Source organism: Dermochelys coriacea, chromosome 23 (genome assembly GCF_009764565.3).
Source record: "Dermochelys coriacea isolate rDerCor1 chromosome 23, rDerCor1.pri.v4, whole genome shotgun sequence".
NCBI lineage: Eukaryota > Metazoa > Chordata > Testudines > Dermochelyidae > Dermochelys > Dermochelys coriacea.
Genome location: NC_050090.1, coordinates 39509 through 57420, shown reverse-complemented (window position 1 = coordinate 57420; position 17912 = coordinate 39509). Strand labels below are relative to the sequence as shown.

At 37.4% G+C, this 17912-nt stretch overlaps 1 protein-coding gene across 9 annotated transcripts in view; it reads left to right on the top strand.

The window, feature by feature from the left end:
• The window catches only part of LOC119847516 (leucine-rich repeat and fibronectin type III domain-containing protein 1-like protein), a 265284-nt gene that overhangs the window by 208613 nt on the left and 38759 nt on the right, over window positions 1–17912 (top strand). The window contains exon 1 of one of the 9 annotated variants that reach the window (XM_043501432.1): window positions 4219–4587. The exons of the other annotated variants lie outside the window; for them this stretch is intronic. The gene's annotated coding sequence lies outside the window, so the exon portion shown is untranslated. Of the gene's footprint in view, window positions 1–4218; window positions 4588–17912 lie in introns of those variants that run through there. 9 annotated transcript variants of the gene reach the window in all.

Genomic DNA, 17912 nt, shown 5'->3' with positions numbered 1-17912 from the left:
ATCAGTATCAGTTATACATAAGATGTCACTGGAAGACTATCCTGATACTTCAGCTAACACAGAATGTGGCAGCCCACTTTGCTTAGAGAGGTTAGCCATAGGGAACATAGTGCTCCAGACGATGCTCCACAAATATCTTCTGCGTGCAAGTCAAAGTGCTGGTTTTGACATTTAAAGCCAAGCTCTCCCTTGAATGCATCCGATGAAGTGAGCTGTAGCTCACGAAAGCTTATGCTCAAATAAATTTGTTAGTCTCTAAGGTGCCACAAGTACTCCTTTCCTTTTGCTTCTGTTAGTACAAGGGAGCGTGGTGCAATGGATTTGAGCATTTTAGGAGTACCGCCTCTGTGGCATGTTCCCTTCTTCCCTGCAATCCACTGGGAAAGAGCCAGGGTCTTTTTTATCTCAGACATCATGTAAGTATACTTTGAATCATCCCCATTATTGTATGCAGATCACTGTCAGGGTGACTGAATCTTTCAGCAGCTTTAGCTCAAGGGAATTCAAGTGCCTGACTTTCATTTTTTTCTTGCAAAAAGCTGCCTTATTCTGGCAAACATGGCTCTGGAGAAGATGGACGGGAAGGAACCTTTTATCTGTATTTTGTAAAATGAAAGCTGATTTTCTCAATGCTAACTTAATGGGAGTAAATGACATCAATGAATAATAGTCTTTGGATCCAATGAGTATAGTTTTTTGCAAAACTGAACAAAAATCTTTGTTTTCAGGCAAAAATATTCACAAACAGGCCAGCATGAGACCTAGGCACCATGTGAACCCTGAAAATGAGGCTTAAAGGGGATCTGAATGGTGTCATGGCTATGTGCTGACCCTCTCCACAAGAGGGAATTTCACCTGAAGTGAATGAATATAACTACATCTTCCCAGCTCTCTAACCCACCTACGTTATTTTGGTAGCAAATCCCTGGGTTATCTTCATGACCTTGTCTTGGACAGCCCCGTGCCTTCAAGATTTCCAGACTTGCCCATTATTAAAGATAATGGACTTCAGCTTTACAGATAATAATAATACCTAGCTTACTTGGTCAGAACTTGATTATACCTCCTTCTCTCCAGAAGTTTATAGTTTAATGTACACAATTATCAGTGTACCAAGCTTCAGAGAGGTAGCCGTGTTAGTCTGAATCTGTAAAAGCGGCAAAGAGTCCTGTGGCACCTTATAGACTAACAGACGTATTGGTGCATGCATCCGACGAAGTGGGTATTCACCCACGAAAGCTCATGCTCCAATACGTCTGTTAGTCTGTAAGGTGCCACAGGAGTCTTTGCCAATTATCAATGTAGAGAATTGTGATATCACCCCAGATTGAGAAATTTAGCTCTTGTCTACAAAATCCCTTTCTCTATAAATAGATTTTATTGAGCGTTTAATCCCTGAGAGGCACTTTAAGAAAAATAAGTATGTAGAGCAGTCAGTCAGACTTCTAAACATGTTTTGGGAGAGAGAGCTTTAGTACTGCACCTTCTCTTGGTTATCTTTTTTTGAATATCATCCTTACTAATAATAATTCCATTTAATCACTAGTGTCCCAATTTTCCTGGTGGAAAAGCAACAGAACATTTTCTGTCTCCCTTCTTGTTCATTTTCCGTACACTTCTATCAGCTGTGTGATATCAGTCCTGTCAGCACAGAACTTCCATTCTTTCCCATTCTACAATATGTCTTTTCTCCCATAAAGTCTGTCATCTGCCTTTTCCTATATGGTATTCAAATTTGCATATATTCTTCCTTCCTCACACACTTAGCAACAATTTAAAGTTTAACATTAGGAACACACTCTTTAACACCATTGAAATACATTTGAGTAGAAGAGCTTTTAGGAAAGAAAGAGTAGAAGTGTTTGTGTGTGAGTGTGCATGTAGTATGTTTATTTGTATTATATATTCATATATATGTAATATTGCTTTAAAAGACATTGTCGTTCCTAATACAAACAGTTAACATTTATGCATCAGAATTTTAAAAATACCATTTATTTTTGTCTTTCAGTATCTGTCTGTCAGTATAATAAAGAGACACTGTTAATGCCACCTGTTGTAGAACTGAAAAACTGCAAGTAATCCTTGCTAAAGAAAATATGGAGACTGTTCATGCCATCTAGCGGTTAAATAAGAAAATTGCAAGAAATTGTTGCTAAATTGTATAATTAGCATATACCAAAGGGAGATAATTGGAAAAATAACTATTTTACAATTTATGTTAATTATTTGTTAATTAACAATTTCATGAATGAAATGATTGACTTTTGACTGTGATTTGGATAAATATGTTGATATAATAATCACCCATATTATGAAAATCTCTGTAAAACTGAAGGTTAAATATATTATCCAAAATGCCAAAATGCTAATACTAACTTTGGAAGACCAAGCTGATGGTTCAGATATTGCTGGATGAAACTGATAACTACTTTTAAAAAATGGTCTCATTACATTCTTTGACATTATGTAAACTGAAATCTTTAGACACCACTAGAATACAAATATATAATAATAAATAGAGATGCAACCACACACTACACATACATACTTTCTAACATAAATTGTTTGAGAGTGGTTTATGTGCATGCACACGCACACACACACACACACAGAGCTCCCAGGAGGTCTTATACCCAGCAAACATTGACCTTTTTGGATGAAATCCTGGCAACATTGACATCAGTGCAGTCAGGATTTCACCCTAAAAGTCCAGTCCCCCCACCCAGGATGAGATATGTCCCTATTATAACTGGAACCCCAACGGTTTAGAGCTAGAATAAATTTCAACTCCTTACATTCCATTTAGAGATTTATTTCTACTGTATTAGAACTGGACAAAGAAACTAGCAAATGTCAGGATAAATTTTACAAACCTGAAAATATTATAAACAATCTTTAACTGGTAACTACTAAAACAAGTTATTGTCAATTAAGTGCATGGGAGAGGGGCTGGATTTTTTTTTAATCGGTTGATCAGCTAAAAGGAAACTAACATTCAATTTTCTCTTTAATTCTTGGCCAAAGCAGAATAAGAATAAATCGTTATTTGAAAGAAAATCTTCATATATTTTTTAGTTGAGCCAGATGGTAAGCACCTGTCATTTACAATTAACAGGTTGCCACAGCAGTGTGACAATCAGAAAAGCTGTATTTGGGATAGAAAAACATGCAGGAGCACAGTCTGTTCATCTCAACTAGACTCAGCTGGCTGGTGGCCTCTGCAGAAATGTCTTTCTTCTCAACATATTTCATTCTGCAGAAAAGTATCATTTTGAGGGATGAAATATTTTGACTATGTTTCTGTATGGTTAGGATACACTAGACAGGAAAAAAGACAGAGAAGTTAGGAAAAGCCTCCTGCTCCTCTCTGTGCAGTAAGAATGCAGTTATGTAGAGGCAGTACTTTGGAATCAATTTGAGGAAAGGCAGAAGTGAATGATACATTATCATACAAATCTGGAATTCAATTTAATATATTTGGATAGTACATGCACTACTATTACTACTGAGTATAGTTGAATAATGTGAAAGGGAAACACAGTATGATTAAATTGCAGGCAGTAAAATATAAGCATAAACCAGCATCAGTGTGTGCTCAAAAATGGAAAAAAAAGACATTTCTGTCTCTCAGAGAAATAATGTAAATGAAGACAGAAGCAGTGCTTTCTGATGCCAATGAATGGGAAACCTTCCTTTGCTCCCTTAGCCTCTCCCTGATATTCTGAATGCACATACTGCCATATGCTGTACATTATGTATGTGGCCACAAATACTGCACTATATGCAGGCTGTGCACTTAAACTGATCTCTAAGAAGTCGTTATAATAATAATAATATTATTTACACTTTACATTTCTAAATGTTTGTACACAGGAATCTTCATAGTATTACTATTAGGAATACAATAATGAGGGATTTTATTGGCGCAAACCTCCTAGTTTGAGGTTTTGTGAAACTTGCTTTGTAGTTTGGTTTCATAGTAGCTTGAATTTTTGAACCTTTTCTTCCTGTGATTTAAACTCAAAGGGTGTCTCAGAGTGGGGTTTTTTTTAAATGTTTTTTTTTATAGCCAATGGGAGCCTGTGCTATGTATCAGGCATAGAAAAACACTCCCGAGAAGTGAGGATGGCACAAGAGGCTTAAGTCCACGCACTATGTTTATTGATCTATCTAATATTCTGTTTATTTTTCACTAGGATTTTCCTCTCTCCCTTCTTCTTTCTCCTTTTTACATTCTTTGGTATTTGACTTTTGTAGTGGGTAGAGTGAGAAACAGCACTAAATAAAGACTTTAGCCATGGCCTCATCTTGACAGCAATGTGGTTTATGATGGCAGTTCCACTTCCCAATCTCCTCTTCATGTTAAAAAGCCACATGCCGTAACTCATCTCTGGAGATTGAAATCCATGACTTCTTATAAAGACGCACAATCACTCGATCCTGCAAGGCACTGCATTGACTTCAACAAAATTACTCATGTGCTTAAGAGCTTTGCTGTATCAGGGCCAGAGTGCTCAGCAATGCAGCTTGCGGGGCCACATCCTAGATTAGCGGACCTGAGATACAGCCTCTCCCACTCACCAGGTGAGTGACTTCCATAAGGCAATTGCTTTTTCCACCCTTCAAGAGTGAGAATTCCAAATCTAGGTCTGGTCTGTATGGCAGTTCATGAAAGTGTTGCTAGGCTGCTCTGCTGGCTTCTAACAACATCATCTTCAGTTTCAGGGCAGCCACCAGGCTCTGCTGGGAAACTGAAGTGCAGGTGACTAATACTATTGAATTTTGTCAAGGTTTTGTGATACAAATATGCAAACAACAGGATAAAGCTGCCAAATCAATTTTCATTTGTGATCTGAACTCCAGCAGGAAACTTGATGTCCAAGGTTGCACAATTAGTGCAATAACTTTCTGCACTACCAGGCTCTTGTTTAGCTTGCATTTCAGAATGCCCTTTTCTAGATAGAAATCACAGTTGAGGAAACAGATGAGCCTCATCCCTTGTGATTATATAGTTAATATAGGTTTATATGTCCATTTAAAGTAGCCAGGTACGCTTTAAATTTGGTAAGTACAAAACATAGATTCAGCCCTTATTTACCAGTGCCAATACGATTATGATGGGTCCCACGCTTCCTCTTCTTGGGTGGGGATTCAGGGCACAGTTTCCTGCCCCTGAATTAGGGTATCTACTGCCCCACTAGTAACCCAGAGAAGGGTAGCAAAGAGGGAGGGACCCGGGCCTGCCCTCTACTCCGGGTCCCAGCCCAGGGATAGTGGTAAACCACTTGAACTAGTGCTTCCTTCCCCTGAGCTACTTCCCTCTCCTGTTCTTCAGCTTGTGTGGCTCCCGCTCCCGCTCCCTCTCCCTCTCCTTCTCTGTGCACAAGCCGTGTATCTCTTTACCTAGGGTCCTGGTCTTCTAGCCAGCCACAGCACTTCTCCAAACTCTCCTCTACTTCAACTCCTCCAAACTGCCCCTGCCCCTGGCTGATTGAAGCAGGTGGTTTTTATAAGGTGACTAGCTTCAGGTGCTCTAATTGGCTTCAGGTGCTTTTAATTAATCTATAGAAACCTTTCTTCCCTCTACAGGGAATAAGGCTTCTCCTCATCCTGGGACTTACATATCTCTCCTATATCAGTCTCCTGCTGCCTTCTGGCCATGCTGTATCACACCGTTGATAACCAGATGTACATAGTGAAGGCTTTTCATAACAACAAAATTAACAAGCATATATTGATTTATGATTGGTAACAGATTTCATTGTCTGCAGACTTTCATTGTTGACATTTGTATGCGAGACCCAATGATAATATCTAGTAGCTGAAGCACCATTCATTGTCGCTAAGAGCAGCTTACAATTCATGGCTTTTACATCAGAGATACATAGAAGATGATATAAGTAAAATATATTAATGGGCAGTATTTTTCAAATAAATTTAAAGCATCATAATATGTATCAGAAATATCTGAGTGAATGAACATTATGTAATATTGCAGAGTTGCATCTCTCAATGACTTTAAAAGTACTGGCCCCAGAACACCTAAAGCACATATACATATGTGTCTGTATTTAGATAGAAAAAGACAATATAGATACAAAGGAGCAGATAAAGCTATGTGGTTAAGCCTACATATTTACAATGCATGTAGTTTACAATAGATCACACTGCCTTCTCTTGTATCCAGTGCAACCTGATGGAATATAAGGAGTTGCAAGAATGTAAATCAGGGACAAATCTGTCCCTCAGAGATAATAGGCTCATATTAAAAAATTTCACAGGAGGATGTATATTTTTTTAAATAAAATGTTTACAGAGCAAAGTAACATTAATTAGGTAGGGAAAAAAACTTTTTTCAGTAGTCCTCATGTAAAACTATAATAGAGAAAGTAAATTGGAATAATTTGAGTTACCATATTATTCTGTTGTTTTTTTTTACCAAATCTCTCCTGTTGCTACAATCACATTTCTTACCAAAAAAAAGATAGCATATTAAACCCATAGTTCTTCCCTTCAGGTCATGGAAATCATGATCTTCTGCTGTCAGGGTTATTGGAGAGGTGGCATTGCATCAATACTGTTTTGGTTGCTTAATGTTTTTAACTGATTATTTTTCATTTTAAGAAACTATTTTCCAACCTACAGACAGGTTTTAAGAAAATATACAATGCACTTTCTGCACTTAAAACCTGTTTTCTCATTTGAAAAATATAAATATTTGAAATTCTTACATAACTTTATAGAAAGAGGCTCTTCTGGAGAGAAGAATATCATTACAAAAGAAGACCAAAAGTAAAATACTTCCCCCTTAAAGTCAGCAGAAGCACATGAAAAAACCTGAAGGATTTAAGTTGGTACTAACTTTTCAAAGCACATTTGGGGTGAAATGTGTTATTCCCTGAGTTGCACAAGTGATCTGCTCATGATCTTTGCATCTAAACATGAGATGACATTCTTGTACTCTAAAATACCTCTGTCTCAGTAGGAGTATCAATCAATGCCAGATCAGAAACTCACCTGTGCAGTGCTGACTCAGAGTCAACCTAGGGTACTTTTTCAGTATAATTAGAGACAAAAAATAGATGTAAAAATTTAACACAAGAAAAACTGGTTAGTATTTTTTTAAAATGGAAAATCTGTGAGTTCAGTGCATGAAAATAAATTAATGACTGAATAACTGTGAGTAACTAGGATCAGAGAGAATTCATGAATAATGCCCAGTTGACCTCAATGTCCAGTTTTGCTTCCACTAAAGTCAGTGGCAAAAACAAACAAACCCCAAACAAACAAAAAACCAACCTCCTGTCAATTTTAATGGGAGCAGAAATGGTTTGATAACTCCCATTGGAATCTATTGGAACAGGATTGGTTGCCAAAATGCACCACAACACAGAACTGTAAATAACTGCTCAATCACATCGTGTTTTCTTCAGATGACACATGATTTCAAGAAGATTTAACAATGCAGAAAGCTTGATGGGGCAGTAACTAGTTTTTAAGATAGAGGCAGAAAAAGAAACATTTAGACAAAAGTTGACATTTCAGATTGGTAATTTTTACTGATTTGTCACTTTCAGATTGTTGGGACTTTCTTCAAACTTCACAGAAGCATTCTCCTTAGCATTTACAATAAATAGGACAATCTTCCAGCCAAACCAATTTTCAAAGTCCATTTTGTAGGAGAAGCTAAAATATGGCTTTATAGTGGAAGATGTTTGCAACCAAACGAGAAAAAAATCAAAAGTTCTCATTGCACAATTCAAAGGATTGAGAAATATTTATAAGAAGCAATCATCCAGAGCTGCTTGGATCTTTGCCATGTCCTACAGTTATGCTCCCTATTGTACAATAGTCTATAAGGCTTTGAGAGAACTACAGGCATCTAAAACAATCTACAGGGGTATAGTAACATAGTCCTTGTAATGAGCACTCTTGCCCATGGATGCCCCTGGTCTCCCTTCCATCACCTCCTAATGGTTTAGATAGCTACAGGCCAACATTGCCTTTCACATTCTAGGAAACATAGCAAATACAGCAGCAGTTGGATTTGCTTTTCCCACCCTATTAAAGGAGTTTTTGACAAAACAAACCTCTTAGGAAGTGCTCACTGAGATAAACACACATACAAACAAAAGCTTTGCAATTTCATTGCTATTAGACTGAATACAGATACAGACCTGGAAAAATGCCAATGTTCATGTATTTGATTCTAAAAGGAAAACCAGTTAAGCAAAGAAGACAGAAACTATGTGAGCTCAACAGAAAGGAAAGTATATTACCAACTGTTACTGCATCATGGAAAACTTTGAAATACCATTTGGAAACTGTTCTACTTTTATATCAGATTCTCTGTTTCTTCTAGAGGTTTACATGCAGAAAATGCATCTTTCTTTGTTAGTAAACCCTGTGTAAGCTGGTGGCTGTGTATAAGAGTTAGGTACATTGTGTTAATAAGTTAGGTACAGAGGCAAATACTAATATTTCTGAGGAGGCACATCTGCTCCTGTTGCTAATTTCCCCACTGAAGTCCTAATTCTTTGTCAAAATTATAATTAGTTGCTGAGGAGATTATTATGATATCACAAGCAAAGGGTTATTATTCTTGTGGAGAATGAGCATTAGAACAGATGAAATGATGTTGCTTCCTGCACATCTCTTTAACACTGAAGAATGAGATGATAAATTTAGAATATGATATGGACTCAGAATGCATCCTGAAATGAATGTGCTTCCAGGCTTTCCAAGAGGTACTAGCTGCCCTTTTAAAGCTTGGTTCTTGTAAGTCTGTAAAGGCACCATCAAGCCTTCTGGACTTAAAGTTTTATTTCGAGAAAAGTTTTCAGGTGACTTTATTTAAAAATGAAGAGATCTTCGTGTTGAGCTTCTCTGTTCTCTGAATATGTTTGCTTTTCCATGTTTCTCCCACCAGTGAGTAGATTGTCACAGTGAGCGACATAGCATGGCTAATAGCTGATAGTTCTTACTAGCTGTAACTTTTAACTGAAAAGATTGGATTAATTGCAGGAATCCTGTGAGTGTAAAAAGAACTCCTCTTATGTGTTCATATAGGAAGGCATGGGTGAGGCAGACTTACTCTTTTCTTTACTGGCAAATATAACTGCTCTTCAGAGGGCTGCAGATGGTACTTAGCTGAAATGTTTGACTGGAGACAGTGTCTCATTTTGTTCATATTTGCTGCTGCAAGTTTTAAGTGATGGATAGTGGTGAGTTCTGGCAAGTTCCAAATGAAGTAAAATGTTCCCTTTCTGAGCATCACTAACCCACACCTCCTTCGTGCTTTTCAATAGTTAACGTGAATTTTGGCGCCATCCTTACCACTGGTTTACTGCTCTTCTGATATACATCATAATATTGAATATAACTAATATTAGCAATGAGTTCTGACTCTTACACAAGCCCTTCTAATCTCTTTCTAGCAAGAGGAGTTACCATTCTTAGACACATTCCATTTTTTACAATTTTTCTTCTTATTCACGGTGGCAGAGACTCCTTTCGCCTTTGTGAAGGAGACCAGATATCTTCATTTGACCTAGCAAAGCCTGTTATGTCCCGTTGACGCTCATCACTCTTCTCATTTTTCTTAGTATTCAGTGCATTCATGCATTAGTTGAAGGAAACTAATGATTTAAATAATGGCTTAACTTCCTTGCTAGAGTTCAGTTAGACATTCAATATATGTAGCTATCCTAGGCAAGCCCTGTGCAGTGTTATAGACTTGCATGTTCAGAAAGCCTGCACTAGTATGCTGCCCCATTAGTAACGGAACTATTACCATCACCTCTGGTACAGCCTGCGCACAGAAACTATGCTGTTTCAGGTGCAATTTTATTATTATTTATTTGTGTTACCATACCACCCAGAAAGCCCAATCATGAGCCAGGGTGTCATTGTGCTAGGTAGTGTACAAATAGAACAAAAACCCCTGCCCCAAAGAGTTTACAGTCTCAGTATGAGACAAGATATGGATGCAGACAGACAAGGAAACAATGAGACATTATTGGTCAGCATGATAGGCAGGGGTCTCAGCACACCAGCAGCCTAATTGTTATCACATTGTGGGTTTTTTGTAAGCACCATGGAAAAGGAGAGTTTGAAGGAGTATAATGAGGTGACTTTGTGGGTGTTTACAGTGAGTTCTTCCCAAGTGTGAGCAGCAGCATGGGGAAAAGCACAATGGCATTTGATTCAAAATGTAACAAGTGGACAAAGGAGGCTGGCATGATGGACTGTCTGAGGTGGTACTTGAAGTCTCAGTAGCAAATAAGACATGATGGGTAGGGTGGAGATAAATTGTGAAGGGCCAAGTGAAGGTAAATAGTTTATTGCTGATGCTATAGAGAAGGCGGAGCCAGCTGGGGGTAGCAAAGATAGTGGTGCAGTAGTCTAAGCGACGGGCTAGGAGAATGATCAAGGGCAGTTGCCCTGCCCTTTAGCTCTCTTTCTGGGAGCCTAGTGTAATTATGGGAGAAGCAGCCAAATGCCCATAATTCCCTGGGGAAATTTCTCTAAGTCTCTACATACAGAATTAATGCTTAGCTCTTGCTCAGCAAGAAAGAGTGGTGCTGGAACTTCTGAAGAGCAGTCACAAGGCATCTGAGATAGATACACCAAAGCAGTGGAGGGTGTTTCAGCTGCAGCTTTTGGGACACAGAGATTGAGACCAGCAGCTAAAGGAGCATATGCTGCAAAACTGTGCCCCAATCCCTGGTTTTGGGGAATATTTGAAGATAATATTCAACAAGTTAGGTGTATTTCTGGGTCTGGATCACAGTCTCAAATGGGCGGAGTAAAGTTGTTTTCAAGACCTGGGATGAGCAGCTGTGTCTGCAAAACTGTAGCATAACGGAGGTGGCTTTTCTGTACCACCGTGGTGAGTTAGTGCGAACACTTCAGCGCCAGATGAAAGGGATGAGAGCTAGGCTCATAATGGAAAACAACATGGTGATTGTCCAGTGGTCACTGTCATCATGGAGGTTTGCAGGGGCCACGAATCAAGGAGATCAATATGTCAGAAGTCATGAAGGGATTTAAACTATTACATTTCACATACAGTGCAGGAACCATTGATGGGAACCTACATTCCACTTTATTATTTGTGTGCATTACCCCCTAGAGGCCTCAACTGAGATTGGGCACTCATTGGGCTAGGCACTGCACAAATACATAGTAAGAGGAAGGTGCTGCCCTGAAGAGCTTATAATTTAGACAAAACAAAGTAAGGGACAAAGGCAAAGGAAGTGAGGGAAAGTGACTTGCCCAAGTTACCCTGCTCAGACACTGACTTGTGATGTATAGGTATAGTTTAACTTCTATATTTGGGAGGGCAGATCCAGTTAAGCTAACAGGGCTGCACAAGAGGGAGCAAGTTCCTAAGGCTTGAGTTGGGGGGGGAAATACCCCCTCCCCCAAACGACACCCACGAGAGTATGGATCCCAGGTCACCAGAGTCCCTGTCTAGTCGTCTAACAGCTGGACCATGCTGCCTTCATGGAATAAATGTCTATGAATAAATCAGAAAGGGTTACTACTCCGTGGTTAGTGGGTCATCAGGTTCGAAGCTGCATAGATAGGATGGTGAGGCACAGTGAAGGACCACACTGTGGTTAGCTGTGGTCAAAGCAAATCTAATGAGAGTTCATGTTTGCTATTGGGAACAATTTTGTATGTGGATGCAAGGTGTGTTATGGGTTTGCTGGAGGACCACATAGGCACTGCATGCCTAATGTCTAGTGTAGTCAAGACCTTGCAGACTTTGAAATTTAGACTAGTACATTTGGATTATAATATAATTAGGTAAGTTTTCAATGCAGTGTTTGGACAAATAGGGCCAAAGCTCTTTTTAAAAATAATTCAGGACAACAGTAATAATTCAGGGCTGGATCCAACTTTCTTTTATTACAGTCTTCCTCCAAATGTCATTTGTTTTACAAGAGTAATTGCACTTCAATCACTGGTAGCACTAAAATTGCTAATTTTAATGCCATAGTTTCACATTAACCACACTTAATTATATTTTTAACAGAATAATAGGTTAAGTGAGATGGTTACACACTGGGTTCTTGTAGCCCAGGTGGGGGTTAATCTATTAAAATGCATTAATATTTGATAATGACAAAACAAGGGAATTATAACATTGCATTGCCGCCTGTTTTTAGATAATTGCACATCAGTTAATCATTTATGCCAAATGTGAGTGAAAAGATGGAGCCATTAGGGAGAAGCAGGGTGCAGAGCGGAAGATGGACTGATGATAAAAACAGGATTGTCAAAAAAGGCAAATGTTTGAAAAATGAAGCTAGTAATGGACTATGTTAAATATTTTAAAAGCTGATGATGGAAAAAATCATTAGGAAAAAAGACATTACTAAAGAGAAAGTTGTTAGAAAAATTAGATACAAGTTGCCTCTGATCATAATAAGGTAAATATTAGAATCATGTAATTTACATTATTAGGTACATTTTACTATATCTTTGTCTTGGCTGTACTTAAAAGAAAAACTGATTTTATTGTTAGCTAAGTACGACCTGAAAAATGTTGCTCTAATTCAGATGTTTGAATTCTGCACCACAGGACAGACCTATAAAAGTTTTTATTTTTATATTCAATCTCAAGGTGAGAAAAAGCCAGCAAGGAAATTTTAATTGCACATTTGGGATTAACTGCTCAGAAAATATCCCATAGAGATTGTATTCCCTAGAGATTAGACCTGAAATAATGGTAATAATTATTTTATAATAATAAATTATCATTTATAATAATAATAAACTAGAATTTATTATAATTATAATATTCTAATTTACTATACTATACTATATATACTATACTACATATAATAATTATATGATATATATACATGATAATGTATAATTATTATATAAATAGATTATAAATATTATATTATATAAATATTATATAAATATAATATATTATAATAGTATCTAATTTTATAATAATTATAATTTATAATAATTATTTTATTCCCTAGAGATTAGACCTGAAATAATAGTAATGCTGTATAAAGTTTGGTGATGAGCTAAATTTAAGACCATTTACAATTTCATTTTATGTCTGTGCAACACTGATGTTGATCTTCACCATGACATTGTGTTTCTTTGATGGTTAGTAATTATATTATACAAGATTAAACTCCTTATACAAGTCTGTCTTTCTTTGTAAATGCTATTTACAGAATGCTAGTCATCATAATATCCAGGCACCAGTGCAGATATTCTATGACAGTTGAGTGCGGTAAGGCTATTATTACACCTGATAATTAACTAAACGCATGTATTATAGCATATGGAAAGCTTTGGGTGAATGCAGCACTCCATAGGTCAAATATGACATATGAGGAATCCTCCCCTGTTTCTGAAAAAATGTATACACTCCCCTCCTCCTTTTCCTTCCTCAAAAAATGTTGCATCCAACATGGGAATTCTATATTAGACCTCATCCTGACAGATAAAGAGGAACTGATCACAAAACTAAATAATGGTAACTTAGGTACAAGCTGATCACATTTTTAATGTGCAATAAAGTCCAGACAAAAGTTCAGACCATATGTGGGGGGGAGGGGGTGTGTGTGTGTGTGTATGTGTGAGAGAGAGAGAGAGAAGATAGATAGATAGATCACCTGGGAGGAAGAATTTAATCAGAAAAATGTGAGTGATAATTGGGAATTGTTTAAGAACACTTTACTGGAGGCCCAAAAAGCAATAACCTCACAATCAATGAAAGAGGCCACATTGGTTAAAAAAATCAATCTGGTTTAGAGGGGAAGTGAAGGTAGCTATAAATATATATATATAAATATAAATATATATATATATAAATATAAATATATATATATAAATATATATATAACAAATGGAAGCAAGGGAAAACTGATAGTAATGAATATAAATCAGATGCTAGGAATTGTAGAAAATTGATAAAGGAAGCAAAGGGACACAGGCAACATCTATAGCCAACTGAGTTAATAACAAAAAGAAGGAATTTTTAAGTATACTAGAAGAAACAGAATCTTAGCAACGGTACTAGTCCTTTACTACATGGAAATGGTAAAATTATCAATAATAATGCAGAAAACAGAGAAGCGATCAATAAATGTCTGTTCTATATTTGGGAAAAAACAAATGACTTAGTCATATCATATGGTATCACTCTTTCCATTCCACTAGTATCTCAGGAGGATGTTAAACAGAAGCAGCTAAAGTCAGACATTTTTAAAATCAGCTGGTTTAGATAACTTGCACTCAAGAGTTTTAAAAGAGTTGACTGAGGAGCTTGCTGGACCATTATTGTTGATTTTCAATAAGTGTTGGAACACAGAGGACTGGAAGAATGCTAATGATGTGCCAATATTTAAAAAGCATAAATGGACCTGTCAGTCTTATACCATTAACAGGCAAGATAATGGAGTGGCTGATATGAGACTTGATTAAAAATAATTATTGTAGCATATTTTAATTAATGCTAATCAACATGTGGTTATGCAAAATGCATTCTGTTGAACAAATTTTATATATATTTTTTGTAAGAGTTCAAGTTTGGTTGATAAAGGTAATAGTGTTGTAATGTACTTTGATTTTTGTAAGGCATTTGACATGGTAGCTCATGATATTTTGATTAAAAAACTAGAATATAAAATTAACATGGCACACATTAAATAGATTGAAAACTCGTTAACTGATAGGGCTCAAAATTTACTTGAAAACAGGAACTCGCCATTGAACAGGTGTGTTTCTAGTGGGGTCCCACAGGGATCAGTTTGATCTTCTTGTATCCAAAGAATGGAATTCAATGGAAATTTGAATGGAATTGAATGGAAATGGCACCACCTGACCTGAAATTTCACTAATTCCCTGCATTCATACTCCCATGTAATAAATAGAAAAAAAGACACAAGGTCTTTAATGACTATAATGGGTTATGTCTAGGTCCCTACCAAATTCATGGCCATGAAAAACAGCACGGACAGTGAAATCTGGCTCCCACTGTGAAATCTCATCTTTTGTGGGCTTTTACCCTATACTATACAGATTTCACAGGGGAGACCAGCATTTCTCAAATTGAGGGTCCTGACCCAAAAGGGAATTGCAGGGGGTTCACAAGATTATTTTAGGGGGGGTCATGGTATTGTCATTCTTACTTCTGCGCAAACTTCAGAGCTGGGCAGCTGGAGAACGACAGCTGTTGGCTGCACCCCCAGCTCTGAAAGCAACGCCTCACTAGCAGCAGCGCAAAAGTAAGGGTGGCAATACCATACTATGCCATGCCACTCTTCTGTGCTGCTGCCTTCAGAGCTGGGCGGCTGGATAGTGGTGGCTGCTGACTGAGGGCCCATCTCTGCAGCCAGGAGTACAGAAGTAAGGGTGGTAATACCATACCATGACATCCTTAATTCTGCGCTGCTGCAGTTCTGCCTTCGGAGTTGCGCTCCTGGCCAGCAGCTGCTGCTCTCCAGCTGCTCAGCTCTGAAGGCAGTGCCACCACACCAAACTTCCTGAGTTAGGTTTGTGAGGATGTGGAATATTCTCCCAAAGCAAGTAGTGCAAACCCTGTTGTTTGTAAAATTTAAAACAAAACTGGGCAAAACACCGGAGAATATATGTTCTCAGCAAATCCATGGTGATTTGCAATGTTGTTTGCAATATGCCTTTTGCAAATTTTAAAATGTAGTTAATCCCAAATCTTTTTTTATTGAATAATGTAACTACTATATGTTCCTCTTTAGTGATTTTTATGTCTGTTATCCTGAACTAATTGGAACATAATGGATACTTAGACTAATGTGCTGGATGTCAGATACCATGTATATCAGGGGATATGTATTTTTGAAAGTATAAATATATTTTAAAAGAAAATAATTCAGTTTTGCTCCTCACACTTATAATTTTCCTGAAATCACAACAATTTGTAGAGTAGGGTAGTAGAATGAAGTACTGCAAAAAAGAAAATTAGAAAATTCATTTTTTTAAACAAGCAAATGTGTTTTTATATATAGTAATAGCACATTATTTCATTTTTTTCTGGAAAGAACTTTTCTGGAATTCTGTCCTTTTCAGATATACCTTTAAAATTATTTTAAATAGAATATTACAACTTTTCACTTTTCCCCATTTGACAATGTACTATAGAGACTTAGTAATTTAATTTTAATAAAATACATTTTCTTAACACTAAATTAGTATTTTAATTACATTATCAATTAAAATTTTTTTAATTTATTGTATTTCATTATGAGTATTATTATCATCATTGTACTAGTTATTATTATTTTAAAACATATGTTATCTTTTCCCATTACTACCAGTGCTCCAGATATATAACTAACTCCTGATCAGCTAAGATAGTTAATTACTTCTTTGAGCAGCTAGTCCTGGAACCCACAAGGGGAGGGGCAATTCTTGAATTAGTCCTAAGTGGAGCACAGGATTTGGTCCAAGAGGTGTATATAGATGAACCATTCAGTAATAGTGATCATAATGTAATTTAATTTAACATTCTTGTAGGCAGGAAAATACCAAAGAAACTCATCACAGTAGTCTTTAACTTCAAAAAGGGGAAGTACACAAAAATGAGTGAACTAGTTAAATGGAAATTAAAAGGAACAGTCACAAGGGTAAAAAGCCTGGAAATTCATGGAAACTATTTTAAATGCCCATAACAGTGTTTCAAACTAAATGAATACCACAGATAATAATTTTTTTAAAAAACCAGCAGGAGGCCCCAAAACATTCCACCATCGCTAAAAAGCAGAGTAAAAGAGGTAATTGTAGTAGGAAGAGAGCCTGAGACATAAGCCCTTGTATGAGGCAGAATCTGCTCACAGAATTTGGCAAGAACAGGGCTGATATTGCAAAAACATTCCTAAGAAGTGCTGTCACAGAGTGCTCATGCAAACGCATCCCGTTATCTAGTGGTACCAGAACATCCCAATATCAAGGACAGTACAAAAACATTCCCCAAGAATAACAGGAACATACTGACCCCTCCTAAAATATAAGGTCAGGATGACAGTATGTAATAGAGATGTTTTGATCGAACCAACATGTACAAAATAATGGGTAATAACTAGCGACATCAGGGGGCGGTAACTAACTATGTCTGAGGGGCAGTACTAACTTGTTTGTATGGGGGTGTAAAGATATCTCAGAGGGAGTATCTTTGTGTAACGGAAAGTCCCGCGGTTCATTGAGCTGATCCATTGTTACGGGCATACATGTATTACTAGTCTGGTAGAGTCTGCAGGATACTAGTACCATGTTTCGTCAACAATAAACCTGGCTGGGTGCCTTCGTTCCTTATCGGATCTTGTGGTCATTGGGCAGTTCTCTCAAGGTCTGCCATGCCAGCTGTCTGCACAAGGCAGGGGCAGCACACAGAGGGAACACACACACGCAGCCAGACATCTATCAATATCTAACCACAGTAGCTAGAGGCAAAAAGGCATCCTTTAAGAATTGGAAGTAAAATCCCACTGTGGAAAATAGAAGGGAACATAAACTCTGGCAAGTCAAGTGTAAAAGTATAATTAGGCAGGCCAAAAAAGAATTTGAAGAGCAACTAGCAAAAGACACAAAAAATAACAGCAAAAGAATTTTTAAGTACATCAGAAGCAGGAAGCCTGCCAAACAATCAGGGTGGCCACTGGATGATCTAGGTTCTAGCGAGGCACTAAAGGAAAAGCCTGACAAACAGTGAGGCGCTCCATTGCAGAGAAGCTAAATTAATTCTTTGCATCAGTCTTCACTGCTGAGAATATGAAGGAGAGTCACACACCTGAACCTTTTTTTTTTAGGTGACAGTTCTGAGTAACTGTCCCAAACTGAGGTGACAGTAGAGGAGGTTTTGGAATAAGCTGATAAATTAAACAATAATAAGT